Genomic DNA, 14198 nt, shown 5'->3' with positions numbered 1-14198 from the left:
ATTGGTAGAATCAACATAGTAAAAATGTCGATAGTCCCCAAAGTAATCTACATGTTTAATGCAATTCCCATCAAAATTCCAATGACATTCATTAAAGAGATTGAAAAATCTACCGTGAAATTTATATGGAAACACAAGAGGCCACGAATAGCCAAGGCAATACTCAGTCAAAAGAACAATGCAGGAGGTATCACAATACCTGACTTCAAACTATATTACAAAGCAATAACAATAAAAACAGCATGGTACTGGCACAAAAACAGACATGAAGACCAGTGGAACAGAATAGAAGATCCAGATATGAAGCCACACAACTATAAGCAACTTATCTTTGACAAAGGAGCTAAAAATATACGATGGAGAAATAGCAGCCTCTTCAACAAAAACTGCTGGGAAAACTGGTTAGCAGTCTGCAAAAAACTGAAACTAGATCCATGTATATCACCCTATACCAAGATTAACTCAAAATGGATCAAGGATCTTAATATCAGACCCCAAACTCTTAAGTTGATACAGGAAAGAGTAGGAAATACTCTGGAGTTAGTAGGTATAGGTAAGAACTTTCTCAATGAAACCCCAGCAGCACAGCAACTAAGAGATAGCATAGATAAATGGGACCTCATAAAACTAAAAAGCTTCTGTTCATCAAAAGAAATGGTCTCTAAACTGAAGAGAACGCCCACAGAGTGGGAGAAAATATTTGCCAACTATACATCAGACAAAGGACTGATAACCAGAATATACAGGGAACTTAAAAAACTAAATTCTCCCAAAACTAATGAACCAATAAAGAAATGGGCATGTGAACTAAACAGAACTTTCTCAAAAGAAGAAATTCAAATGGCCAGAAAACACATGAAAAAATGCTCACCATCTCTAGCAATAAAGGAAATGCAAATTAAAACCACACTAAGATTCCACCTCACCCCTGTTAGAATAGCCATCATCAGCAACACCACCACCAACAGGTGTTGGCGAGGATGCGGGGAAAAAGGAACCCTCTTACACTGTTGGTGGGAATGTAGACTAGTACAACCACTCTGGAAAAAAATTTGGAGGCTACTTAAAAAGCTGGACATCGATCTACCATTTGATCCAGCAATACCACTCTTGGGGATATACCCAAAAGACTGTTACTCCAGAGGCACCTGCACATCCATGTTTATTGCGGCACTATTCACAATAGCCAAGTTATGGAAACAGCCAAGATGTCCCACCACTGACGAATGGATTAAGAAAATGTGGTATCTATACACAATGGAATTTTATGCAGCCATGAAGAAGAACGAAATGTTATCATTTGCTGGTAAATGGATGGAATTGGAGAACGTCATTCTGAGTGAGGTTAGCCTGGCTCAAAAAACCAAAAATCGTATGTTCTCCCTCATATGTGGACATTAGATCAAGGGCAAACACAACAAGGGGATTGGACTATGAGCACATGATAAAAGCGAGAGCACACAAGGGAGGGATGAGGATAGGTAAGACACCTAAAAAACTAGCTAGCATTTATTGCCCTTAACGCAGAGAAACTAAAGCAGATACCTTAAAGCAACTGAGGCCAATAGGAAAAGGGGAACAGGTACTAGAGAAAAGGTTAGATCAAAAAGAATTAACCTAGAAGGTAACACCCACGCACAGGAAATCAACGTGAGTCAACCCCCTGTATAGCTATCCTTATCTCAACCAGCAAAAACCCTTGTTCCTTCCTATTATGGCTTATACTCTCTCTACAACAAAATTAGAAATAAGGGCAAAATAGTTTCTGCTGGATATTAAGGGGGTAGAGGGGAGAGGGAGGGGGCGGAGTGGGTGGTAAGGGAGGGGGTGGGGGCAGTGGGGAGAAATGAACCAATCCTTGTATGCACATATGAATAATAAAAGAAAAAAAAAAGAAGGAAGAGAAGAAGATCTTTGCAGAAGAAAAGATAGAAAAACAGCATTGAAAGCTAAGTAGATTTACTTGCTTCTTAGCTTGTTTTTTTTTTTTTATTTGTTTGATTTCTCAGGCAGAAGCAGAAACATAGAAACATGAAGGCCTGAGTGTAAGGTATTTGGAAAGTGGGATATGAAGCTGGATCAGTATTCCTGAAGGGTTTTAAATACACATGACATGATTGGACTTGTGTTTTGGGAAGCCTGTTCTGGCCAGCTACTGTGGACATTAGAACAGAGCCTGGAAAGACACCTGAATGTGGGGCTTTATGTCAAGTTACCACCTTTCCATTCTCTTGTCTACCTCACAAGGCCTCAGGAGAGGCTGGCACTTAAAGACTGCCATTTATAAATGCATTGAACCTTTAGAGGGCATAGTAGATTTAAGGGCATACATGAATACCTTTTCAATCTGCAGAAGGAAATAAGAGAGTACAGTTAGGGGAGGGACAGGACAACAGGAAGCTGTTTAAGAAAATAGCTCAAAGATTGGCTCTAACTTGTACTTACCAACTTGTACTTGATTTATTATAAATAAAATTTCTTCCAGCCATGATTAGATTTACACTTAACTTCTTAAGTCCCTTCCATGTTCTAAGAAGTGAGCTTCCATGTCAACATTGGCCCTAGCTGTAACCCCAACCCCAGGGAAAACAAGGCTTTCTTAACCTTGAGGATCCCAAAGGAAAAGTATCTGTACTTGGCATAGTTTCTCTCACCAGGCTTTGTGCCTGGTAACTTACATTTTAACAGCTTTATTAATATCTAGACCATCATTTTATGAAATTCCAGTGGGATCTACAAAGAACATGCATGGTCTGATGCAGTAACTGTATTATATCTTGGAATATGAGTTTACCAAAAACCATTTTGTAAAATAAATACTGATTCGATTGGTGTTGTATTTAACTAACTTTTCATAGATGTATTTTAAATATATTGCACATGTAGATCCAAATGAACTAGAGACTAAATGAAATTCAGCAATGTCTAAAGAGACAAGAAGTAAGACTGGGAGGTTATTCTACAGTTAAAGACACACAGTCCTAGTGTGCTGGCAACAGACATAAGCACAGCCAATAGACTGTCTTTTGCAGCCCTGGGAAACTTCTACTTTCATTTTTTTTCTCAAATAATAAAAATGCAATGCTAAATCTGGGCCATGAGAAGTGACCCCATAATGGTTAATGGTGTTAGACCAGATTCTGCACCAAGAAATTTTCCAAACGATGATGACAGCCAAACATGTACCTTCTTAATCCAACCTATGCCTTCCTTCATTCTCAACATCTCCTTTCCCCTAGCCTACAGCTAAAGGTCCAACAGAGATTTCTGAAATTTCCCAATATTCAGAAACCCACAGTGGCAATCAATGGATGGCCACCATCAATCCACTTGGAAAACTCTCAGAAGAATCAAAAGGACTATTGATTTTACTGCATATGAAGCAATATGATAAGGGTCTCTCTGGAAAGAGATAAGAATCTACTCATTAACCATATACTCTCATTAGGTGCTTTATTATCCCAAGAAACTTAGCTCCATTCCAAATATTCTTATGATAAGTCTACCATTTGGAGTAACCTATAGAGTTGAACTCTTTTTCCTTCTTCTTTTTATCTTCAGGTTTTTTTCTGATATAGAATGAGAAAGAGCACTCAGTGAAATGTTCAGAGATCTGAGTTTCAATCTGAATCCTGGCAATCATTCCAGAAAACCTTAGAAGTTCAATTAATCCTTCTTGGGTTTAGATTTCTTACCATGCCTCAAAGGGACAGGATCTTTCTGAGCTGCCTACCCCAGAAGACTGTTGTGAGTTTCAGACAGGAACCACGTCTATGAATGCAATCTAAAACCCACCATGAGCCAGACCTCATGGAAAGGAGTCTCAGAGTTTCCATAGAGATCTCATATCAGACATCATAGTGTTTCGATATGCTTAGTTTCCTTTCATTATGATCCATAACCTTGACCTTCAAATATTTCACATTCCTAGAATTAGTTTTAAAATAATCTGGCACTGGTGCCTATGCTTTCTACAATATTCCTAGCCAACTTATATAACTTTCTCACTAGATGATAACTTTCTCACCAGAGAACCAAAGACTTAAATGGCCATTGCTCCATATTAAAATTTATGTAAATTATAAATTTTATGGTAACTGATCATCATCTAAACAATTTCAGATCAAAGAGATTTGCCAACATGTCCTCACATACTGTTTACTACTGTCTGATGATTCTTTCCATCCACAAATATGTATTAAGCAAACATTCTGCAGGATGCTAGCTGCAAAGACCCACATGACTTCTGGAAACCAGGACCTGAGTTTAAAGAGGAAATTGAGGAGCACATTTACAGACTGTGAACTTAAGGAAGATTCTGTGGAAACATGTTCCCTTCTTTTAAACAAAGCTGTATTTTCAGCTTTCCACACTTAATCATTAAAAATTACAATAATTTTCAAAATGTATCTTGAGCAGTAGAGATAATGTTGGATCTGGTAAAAAGTTTCACTAGCATTCTGTTTTAACCAACACCTCATCGAAAACCTTTTACTAAATCCAGAATGCTTGCAGTGAAGTTTGGAGATTATAAGACCTCAAATCAGCTGGTAGAATACTAAGTTTTTCTTGAATGGAGCCTGCATACAACCTTTGCACTGATGTATGAGCCTGGTCAGAGTAATGTCTGGAGTTGGCTTCAAATCTCCAGGTGCCAGAAACAACAACTGCACTGCATCAGATCCAGCAACACACATTGGGACCAGAAAGAGGAAGTTTAGAAAAATCTAAGTTTCACTTTCATCTATCACATTGCTGATACATGGAAATGTTAGCATGTGAAAATCTGACCCTTTTAGCCATAATAGAGCCATGTGTACATTGATTATGGGCTATCTGTTACACCTTGTCAATCATAGAGGAAATAGTATGGGTACTTAAAATGGTTGATGACTTCCTAATAAAGCGCATTTGTATATATGATAAGAGCTGCTCAAATATTTCTAGTTAGTCAAAGGAATTTGAATTTCATTTCTCTGTTTAACAAATATCATTAAACATGAACAGTTTGCTTCCATTTAGATATATAGCTTGAGGAAAATTTTAATTGTCTTAATATGCAGCAATCACATAAACAACTCAAATAACATATCGTCAGATTAAGCTTTATCTACTTAGGTATATCCTTTTAAAATGTATATATTCAATTAAATAATCTATATTTTATTTCATCTTAAGCAAATACAGAAAGAAGCTTTTAGGAAAAGTTAACATGGACTATAACATGCTTCTCTTTGATAAATCTGGCTTTTACATATAATTCCTCATTTTTTCAACTAAAAAATAAGGAAACAGAAAAAAGGCATAGAAAAAGCAGCTTGGTAATGTTATAAGTAAATTTGTAAGGTAACTAATTTATTCTTCTTCAAAAATGACCTTTACTACTTTATAGATCTGGGTTTAACAGGTCTATAATGGTTAAGAACTAACAGGTAAGTATGTTTAAATGCATTTTATTTTATTTTGTAATATTTAATTGACAAAGACTGAATATATTCAACATACACAACATGATGGTTCTTATACATATAAAATCACACATACATATGTTGAATAATGAGTGTCACAATCAAATTTGTTAACAGATAATTACCCCTAATTTTTTTTAAATGACTAGCTAAGCTAATAAAAACACCAGGAATCTTTAGAACAAAGTAAGAAGAAAAGTGCCTTTGAAATTAGATGAATGCCAAAGTCAGCTAAATGAAACAACAGCTGGAAGAAAACAAGAGTGAGTTCTACTTTAACTACAATGTAGGGAAAGATTTTCTAACCATAACTAGAAATCCAGAGGCAACAAAGCCAGAAGAAAATATTTCTAACATGTATCATGGATAAATGGCTAATTTCTCTTATGTTAGAGACTTTTAAATTTAAGAGGAAGAAAACCAAAAATCTTTAGAAAAATGGGCAAAAACAAAGACAATTCACAAAATAGAGGTATAAGAAATTCCCTTAAAACATATGAAAGGATATTTAACCTCACTCATAAGAGAAGAGCATATTAGAACTATGCTGAGATATAATTCTTATCCAAAAAGATTGATAAACATTCAAGAGTGTGACAATCTGCTCTGTTAGTGAGGCTGTGGGGAGGAAACAGGCAGTTTCGTGTGTTCCTGGTGGAACTGAAAAGTGGGAGAAATTCCATACAGAGAGGAATTTGGTGAAATCTCACAAAGGTATACATGTACTTATCCTTCAACACAGAAGATCTCCTGCTAGAAATTTATTAACAATACAAAAATTCAAATTCACAAAGCTACTTATGATAGCATCAATTATGGTAGCAATTGTTGTAAGCTGTTGAGAACTAACTATATGTTCAGGCATAGGAGATTAGGTGACTAAACTATGGCACAGACACAAAATAGAGTATTATAGAGCATAAAAGAAAATAATGAGGGTGAGCTCTGTAAACCATTATGGAATGATTTCTTGGATATATTAAGTGAAAAAGCAAAGTAACAGAGTATATAGGAAAAGAAGATAAGAATACATACGTGAAACCATAAAACTACATATTATTTTGCTGGGCACCAGTGGGTCACACCTGTAATCCTTGCTACTCAAGAGGCACAGACCAGGAAAATCGCAGTTTGAAGCCAGCCCCAGGCAGATAATTCATGAGATCATATCTCAAAAACATCCCATCACAATAAAGGGCTATTGGGGTGACTCAAGCAGTAAGAGCACCTGCCTAGCAAGCATGAGGCCCTGAGTTAAAATCCCAGTGCTGCAAAAAAAAAAGAAAGTCTACATATTATTTTTTTAATACAATATAAATTATAAGAAAACAGTGAGGGGCCTGAGCACAGTAACTTGTGCCTACAATCCCAGTTACTTGGGAGGCAGAAATCAGGAGGTTCACAGTTTGAGGCCAGCCCAGGCAAAAAGTTAGTGAGATCTCATCTCAACAAATAAGTCAGGCATGATGGTTCATGTAATCCCAGCTACACAGGAGGATATAGGTAGGAGTAGTATGGTCCAAGGCAGGCCCAGGGCAAAAATGCAAAACCCTATCCAAAAAATAATTGGAGCAAGAAAGGGATGGAGGTGTAGCTCATGTGGTAGAGCACCTACCTAGCAAGCCCAGGGCCCAAATCCCAGTACTGCCCAAATTTTTGAAAAAGAAAAAAACAATAAAGTCAGTGACCAATTTAAGGGTGAAGGAAATGGAGTATAAAGAACAAGAGAGGGAGTTAACCTTTGACTTTTGAATATTTGTCACTGTTATCAGTCAACTCAGGGTTCTTTTGCTTAATTTGAGATAGAACTTGCAAAGAGGCAAGCCATGCCAACTGAACAGTGCCAAATTAGGGCTTTTGGTCAATTACAAGGAAGATAGCATGTGGGTAAGAGTTTCTGGATCGGCTTTCTAAAGAGGTATTGGACAGTGTTTGTAACCTGGCTGCTGTCCCTGCTCAGGTGTACATGAACAGGATTTCTGCACAGATCAAATTTGTGTTCTGCTTTGGGCACCAAGGTTTGGACTTGATAAGGTGATCTGCTCAGCAGTTTGGGCTGGTCTGTGCTCATCTTACAAAAGATGGTGGAGGTGCCCATTACCACCACCCCAAGAAGGTCATACATCAGTCAAGATGAAGCACTCTGATTCTGCACATGCATGTGATTGTTAGTCATGAAAAATCCCTTCACAGAAAGACTGAGCATAACATTTGACCAAATCTATGGACACCATGGCCCATAATGAACTGTCACAAACAAAGCAAACCAATACTTTTCCTCTAGGCCATGTGGAGGCCTTGACACTTTCTCATGTACAGGTCACTAGAAATGATGGCAATACATGCTCTTTGCTGCTAAAATTTGTCATCAATTGAAATTGATGCTAAATACCCAAATTGAAACCCTGGGGGCCTACCATTCATGTGGATGACAAAACAGGGTTGAAATTCACTTTAATTCCATAAGAAAACTAACCCCAGGAACTGTGGGAGGAAAGTTATAGCCTTAATAAAAGTTATACATGCTTTAAGACCTTGGCACAGATGACCAGAGATGAAAACCGAGAGGTTAATTTGTACTTTCACTTCTACCTTCAGAGAATGGTGAGGAGAGCACACATGGCATCAGTATTCCTGGAAGGTACCAACAAAGGATAGCCACAGTAAGAGCATCTCCGTCCTTCTTGTGAGAGTCACATCGGGGGAGGGAAGGGCCTTGCTTCGAGGGTCTTTGCACAGCTTTCTCACGTACATCTGGACCTTTACACATTATGCAGACATCCCTCATCTTGCTTTACAAATGAATTTCCCCTTGTTAAAGGGAAAGAAGGAGAACTTCTTACACCACATACCAAAAATGCCACCAAACAATCTGGCCAAGTCATTATGTCTAACGATATGTCTGATTTATTAGACAGACCCTACTACTTCTGATTTGAATGACCACTGAAGAATCAAGGTCCAGGTACTTGGACCTTTAACGCTTGATTATTTGCATATCTCCAGCCCCATGTCTCACACATAGATGACGACTGACCATATTCACAAGATCCTCACTCTTCTTAAACATCATCTACGTGAATCCCTGTCACTTCTTTTCTAACTGAGCACTCATCCATTAGCCTGAATCCCTGTGAGATACTTGTACAGTGTGTTACCTACTTCTTTCATCAAAAGCACCATTTTTCTTTGCATGCATCTGTTTGCCTATCTGTACATACATGCACATATTTCCCGGCTCTGTCCACTGAAAAGACAAAGAAACAAAGACACCCAAGTTGCAATGAGCAGACTTTAGCACCCATTTAGGTTGGGCCACCTTCCTAAAGCTTGAATAAATCATCTAATCACTTAACACTCCTGAGCTTCAGTTTCTTCTTCTGTAAGAATAACCATTGCTTAATTGCCATGCCTGCTTCATGGATTATAGTGGCTATCAAGCAAGACAAATTAGGGGTAATGCCTTGAAATTTTTTTAAAAAAAGAAAACCACATGATATAAAAGATCATACAGAGCTGGGCATGGTGTGCACACCTATAATCTCAGCACTCAGGAAGCGGAAGCTGGGGCATTTTAAGTTCAAGGTCAGTCTAGGCTACATAGCAAGCCACTGTCTCAAAAAAAAAAAATTGTACTGTCAGATCTACCCTACACTGAAAAATCCCCTGAAACAAATTTTGTCTGTTGTTCCTTTCAATGACATCATCCATTTTTTCAAAACTCCTAAGTCATTCTTAATTTCACAGTCTTTTTGTGTTCTATTCCACAGGTCACTAAACCGTTAAAAAATTCCCTGAATCCTCCGTTGTTTCCATCCAGAAATTCTCAGACTTCATTTATTTCTCCTTTCCCCCAGTCAGTCATTCCAAACCCAGTCTTTCTGACACATTGCTGTCACAATAGTCTTCATCAGCCATTCCTTTACTCCAGAATTACCACTTCAACCTCACTTCTCCATTGGATGAATGCCAAAGGCCTTCATTTAACTTTCTCTCACCGCCCCTCCTTAGAATTTCCGCCCAAGCAGTAAAATCTTCCCACATGCTTGGAAACTCCAGTGGGCTTAACTTCCAATGCTCTTCTTATACTACTTTTCTATCCCGAATGGACCTTGTTTTTTATCCCTTTCTAATAAAACTCTAATGTGTTTTATAGTGCTCAGTGCAGGCACAGTCATTAGGAGAAAGTGAAGTTCTGGTCTGTTCCCATAATAATGCTAGTTTCATCAACATTTGCCAATGTCCAGCCTCCCTGGGCAAATTGCTTGGTTAGATTTGTAAGTACACCTTGTCCTACCATACCAAGCCAAAAAGGGTAATAGCATTTTATTGAACAAAAATGTCCCATGATTAAAAAAAAATGCTAGTACTTGCAAATTTCTCCCATTTACATCTAATGTTATGATCACTTAGAACAATGAGAAATTCCAATAAAATTTTCCATTATACATGGAATTTATATATCTGAAATATGCTTTGAACCCTGAAATTAATTTGCTAATATATATAAAACTGAGTATATTTTTACATATGTAGACTATGTTATATTTTATATATTTAGAATATACATAAAACCCAAATAAAATGTTTCTCTGTTTTTTTATTATTGTTGTACTGGGGTACATTGTGACATTTACAAAAGTTCTTACAATATATCATAGTTGAATTCAAGCCTCCATCATTCTCCTTTATCTCCCTCCTCCTATTACTAAGATAGTTTCAACAGGTCTCATTTTTCCATTAATATTCATGTGTAAACACTATTTGTGTATTATTCACCTTTTTCCTTTATGGCCAATGATGTTGAACATTTTTTCATGTGTTTTTTTGGCCATTTGGACTTCTTTCTTTGAAAACCTCTGTTCAGTTCTTTGGCCCCTTTTTTGACCCAAAAAAATATTACTGTTTGAGCATCTCTTTTCTACTTTACCAAAATAGATTTATTCTCTACCAGTCAAAACTCCTTTTCATTGCTATAGACAATAATCATATGCCTTTGATCAGTTTTTTGAAGTTAACTTCTACTTCTACAGAAAGTTTATAGAAAATCAATCAAAGGACCACACCTGTTTACAATCAGAAAAACTCCTGTGTACATGAGAAAACATCCAACATTTCATGGACAGGACACACACCTAACTCTTTTGTACATTTCCATGTCTTGGACCATTTTTCCGGATGATTCCCATGGGTAGAATTGCACAAACAAGTGTTCTTCAGAAAATAAAGCAGGGATAATCTGCTGGGATGGGCCATGGCCACAGAATGGAAAGGGGATGTGGTTTTAAAGTTGAACAGTCTGATGACCAAGTCAAGTGCCATAAGTGGGCAGAGGTGACCCACACACACCAACTTATGACAACTTGACTTTCTTGCTTCTAGGACTTTTCCATCACTGAAATCAAGAACCCTGACTCCTATTTGCAATTTCCTAACAACTACTCACTACAGTCTGACAATTGAGGTATATATTACCATAGCCCAAGACGTGGTGGAAAATGTGAGCCAATTCCTTACTTTCACACACCACCAGCCTTAAAGAGAAAACATCATGCCTTCCCTTCAGAGGAACTATGGGTGTCTTAGAACATCAAATAAGAGGTGGTTCCACTCAGAGGAGGTTGGATAGAAACCAACCAAAAGCTCTGAAAGTCAGTGACATAATGACCACTGCAAGAAAATTTTTCACTAAGAAGCTTAACCCAAGAACAAGTAGCATAGCTCTCCAACCCAGGGAACACAAAAGAGGAAGTTAACCAACACAAGCACAATGACTTAACTACTTTATGACTGTAGGTAGTCAATACTTCAGCTGCTCACTCAACTAGGGCATTGAATGGTGGTCTACACCATCTTTCCCATGGCTCATCTCAGTTTCACAAGCTTCCTGCTAATTAGTAGTATCCTGCCTATTTTCTGCCACCACTTCGAGCTTAAGGAATGCCTGCAATTCTTCTTACCATATAGTCTTCCAAATTTATCGATTGCTCACTATGATTTAATTTTCAAGCATTAAGGAAGGATCACCTTCTTCCTCTTTTCTGCTGTCTTACCTCCCTGCTGCAGGGAGTATGGAATGCCCACCTCACTGGGCAGAGAAATACAAGAATAGATCAGGAACAAAACTGAATTAGATAATATTACAAAAGCATCCCAACACAAACATTATTTCAAAAGCATGAAACAGATTTGAGATACCAATGACCCAGTGGAGATGAGTGGCAACTCAAGAAATTCCATCCACAGCTGTGCTTAGAGCAAACACTTCCCTCTTAAAATGCTATTCATTCATTCACTAACAGTGATGTTAACATCTTGAAATTTTATCTTTTGTTAATTGATTTTGGTAAATGAACTGTGATGCATAAAATATCAAGTTAAAAATCACTTTGAAAATGAACTTAGTAGTATCAACATAGGTCAGAAATCATAATGGATGGGCTAGCTTCCAAATTCAAACTACAACTTTGAACTGAATGAACACTTGTGACAAGCAAAGATAAGTATCAGAACTGACTGAAGAGCCTTTCAATGCAACCAAAGGAGAAGAAACTTTTATCTCTTTGCAGATATGGTCAGACATAGAAAATCCAGATCCCTCTGAATTGAGCATCTCCTTGCAGAGACTTAAGTATGAGTAGGTGACATCAAAGGAAGAAGACTTCAGTGAGAACAAAAAGTATTTTCTTCAGAGAACTGGTTGGTAGATAGAGCTAGGACCTGAGAGGAACTTGCTTGTTGGGAATCTCATTCCCAGGGACTTGGAAAATAGGTGAAGTTGTGATGGAAACTGCCCTTCTCCCACATGCATTATTTGTAGCTATGGCTCATGGATGTCCTTGCACATTTGATATTTAAAAAAATTGAGATTTCTTCTCTGTAAAAATGTGCAAGCACATACTTTTAAAAAATTGATTTCATTGAAAATTGATTTGACTCTACTGCTGATATAGGCAAGTTCATAAAAACTCTGTGGATCTTAGCTCCTCATCTGTAAAATGAGAGGATTGGACCACATGACCTCTATGTGACCTTCAAGAATCAACCATCATTCCTATTCATAACTGAAGGAACATTCATCATACCTTAATGGAAGGCATTGCACTGGGAGCAGGCACTTTTGGTGCCAGGGCTCACTGGACCCTGATCCACTGAATTCTCTTGAGTTCACCCTTACGCTGTCCTCCCTGATTCAGTCTTGTTGCTACCATCATGCTGACTTCAGAAAGTCTCTGCATACCCTTAGGCCCAAGATGAGCAGAGCTCTTCCTTGGCTTTCCTGAGCAGTGCTTAGATAAAGCTGAAACATCAGGAAATACACAGCAAGAGTGCCATGCACCTAGAATAAACTGACTACAAGCTTGGGTGCATTATTACTTTGTGATAATCTATCAGGGTCCCACTCACTCTGAGTTTCCATCTCCCTCCAGGGGGGGAAATGGCCTGAACACTTCTTACCTAAAATATCCTGGTAGACAGACTCTCCAGAACCCAGAATCAGAAGGAATGAGCCTTTTAAAACACCTTATCCAAACACCTTGCCTCTTCTCAAGATGATAGACACCATGATGGACCTTTTGGGAAGACCCCATCCTCACCTCCCTATCCCTTTCCCACCAATTGGAATCGCAGGCTGACAGGATTCAGCCTGACAATGCTATTATATTATAAATACTACAGTAAGAAAGAGGTATAAAAAATAGAACAAAGACTAGGGTGATGGCACATGCCTGTAATCCCAGCTACTTGAGAGGCAGAGGTAGGAGGATTACAGTTGAAGTCATTCCAGGCAAAAGCATGGGACCCCATAAAAAACAAACTAAACCTTGGCTCAAGTGGCAGAGTGCTTTCCTAGCAAGCATGAAACCCATGGTTCAATCCCCAGAACCACTAAAAAAAAGAAAAAAATAAACCAATATTATACACTGTGGTAGTTGCTTTTATTTAGATATATTACTCAAGATTGGAGTTAGTGTATATAAGAGAAAACCAAAATAAGGGTAAGTTAAACAAAATGAATCAAAGAAATAAATTATTTCCCAAATAAAAGAACTTCAAGGGCTAATTCTGTGGGGCCCACCTATAATCCCAGCACTTGGGAGGCTGAGATCGGAGGATTGTGAGTTTGAGGCCAGTCTGGGCTCCATCATGAGATCCTGTCTCATAAAAATAAAACATAAAAACAAAGAAACAAAACAAAATGAGAACCAAGAAACTCAGAAGTAAATAATCCAAAGTGGGTATGGCAGACTTGCAGTATCAATCTTTAGATTTTTCCATTTTTCTGTCCTACTATCTCTAATGTATGGCATTTCATGGCCCAAAATAGTTGCTGAAGCTCCAGGCAATACATCCTCATTCAGGCAGTATGAAGAGAAAAGGAGATAAAGACAAAAAGTCTACTGCCAGCTACCTATCCTCCTTTATAGAAGTTTATTTTTTTGGACTCCCACTCAACATCTATTTGTGTTTCATTGACCAGAACTTGGTTACTTGGTCATAAGAAAGTTGGGAATTGGGTGAACAAAAATCCCAATAAAATCAGGAATCTTTTATGAGGGAAAGAGTAGAGAGTAGATGATGGATCAGAAGTAAATTAGTCATCCCTGCTTCTTGAGGGTATAAGATAGGCATAGTGGCTAGGGCAGGCAGGAAAAGCCTCACTGAAATGAAGCATTTGATTTAAATCAAGAGAATGCAAAGAACCAACTTTTTGTTTCATTAATTCTT

The sequence above is a fragment of the Castor canadensis genome, chromosome 12 (assembly GCF_047511655.1).
Source record: "Castor canadensis chromosome 12, mCasCan1.hap1v2, whole genome shotgun sequence".
NCBI lineage: Eukaryota > Metazoa > Chordata > Mammalia > Rodentia > Castoridae > Castor > Castor canadensis.
Note: the sequence above shows the minus strand (reverse complement) of the source record.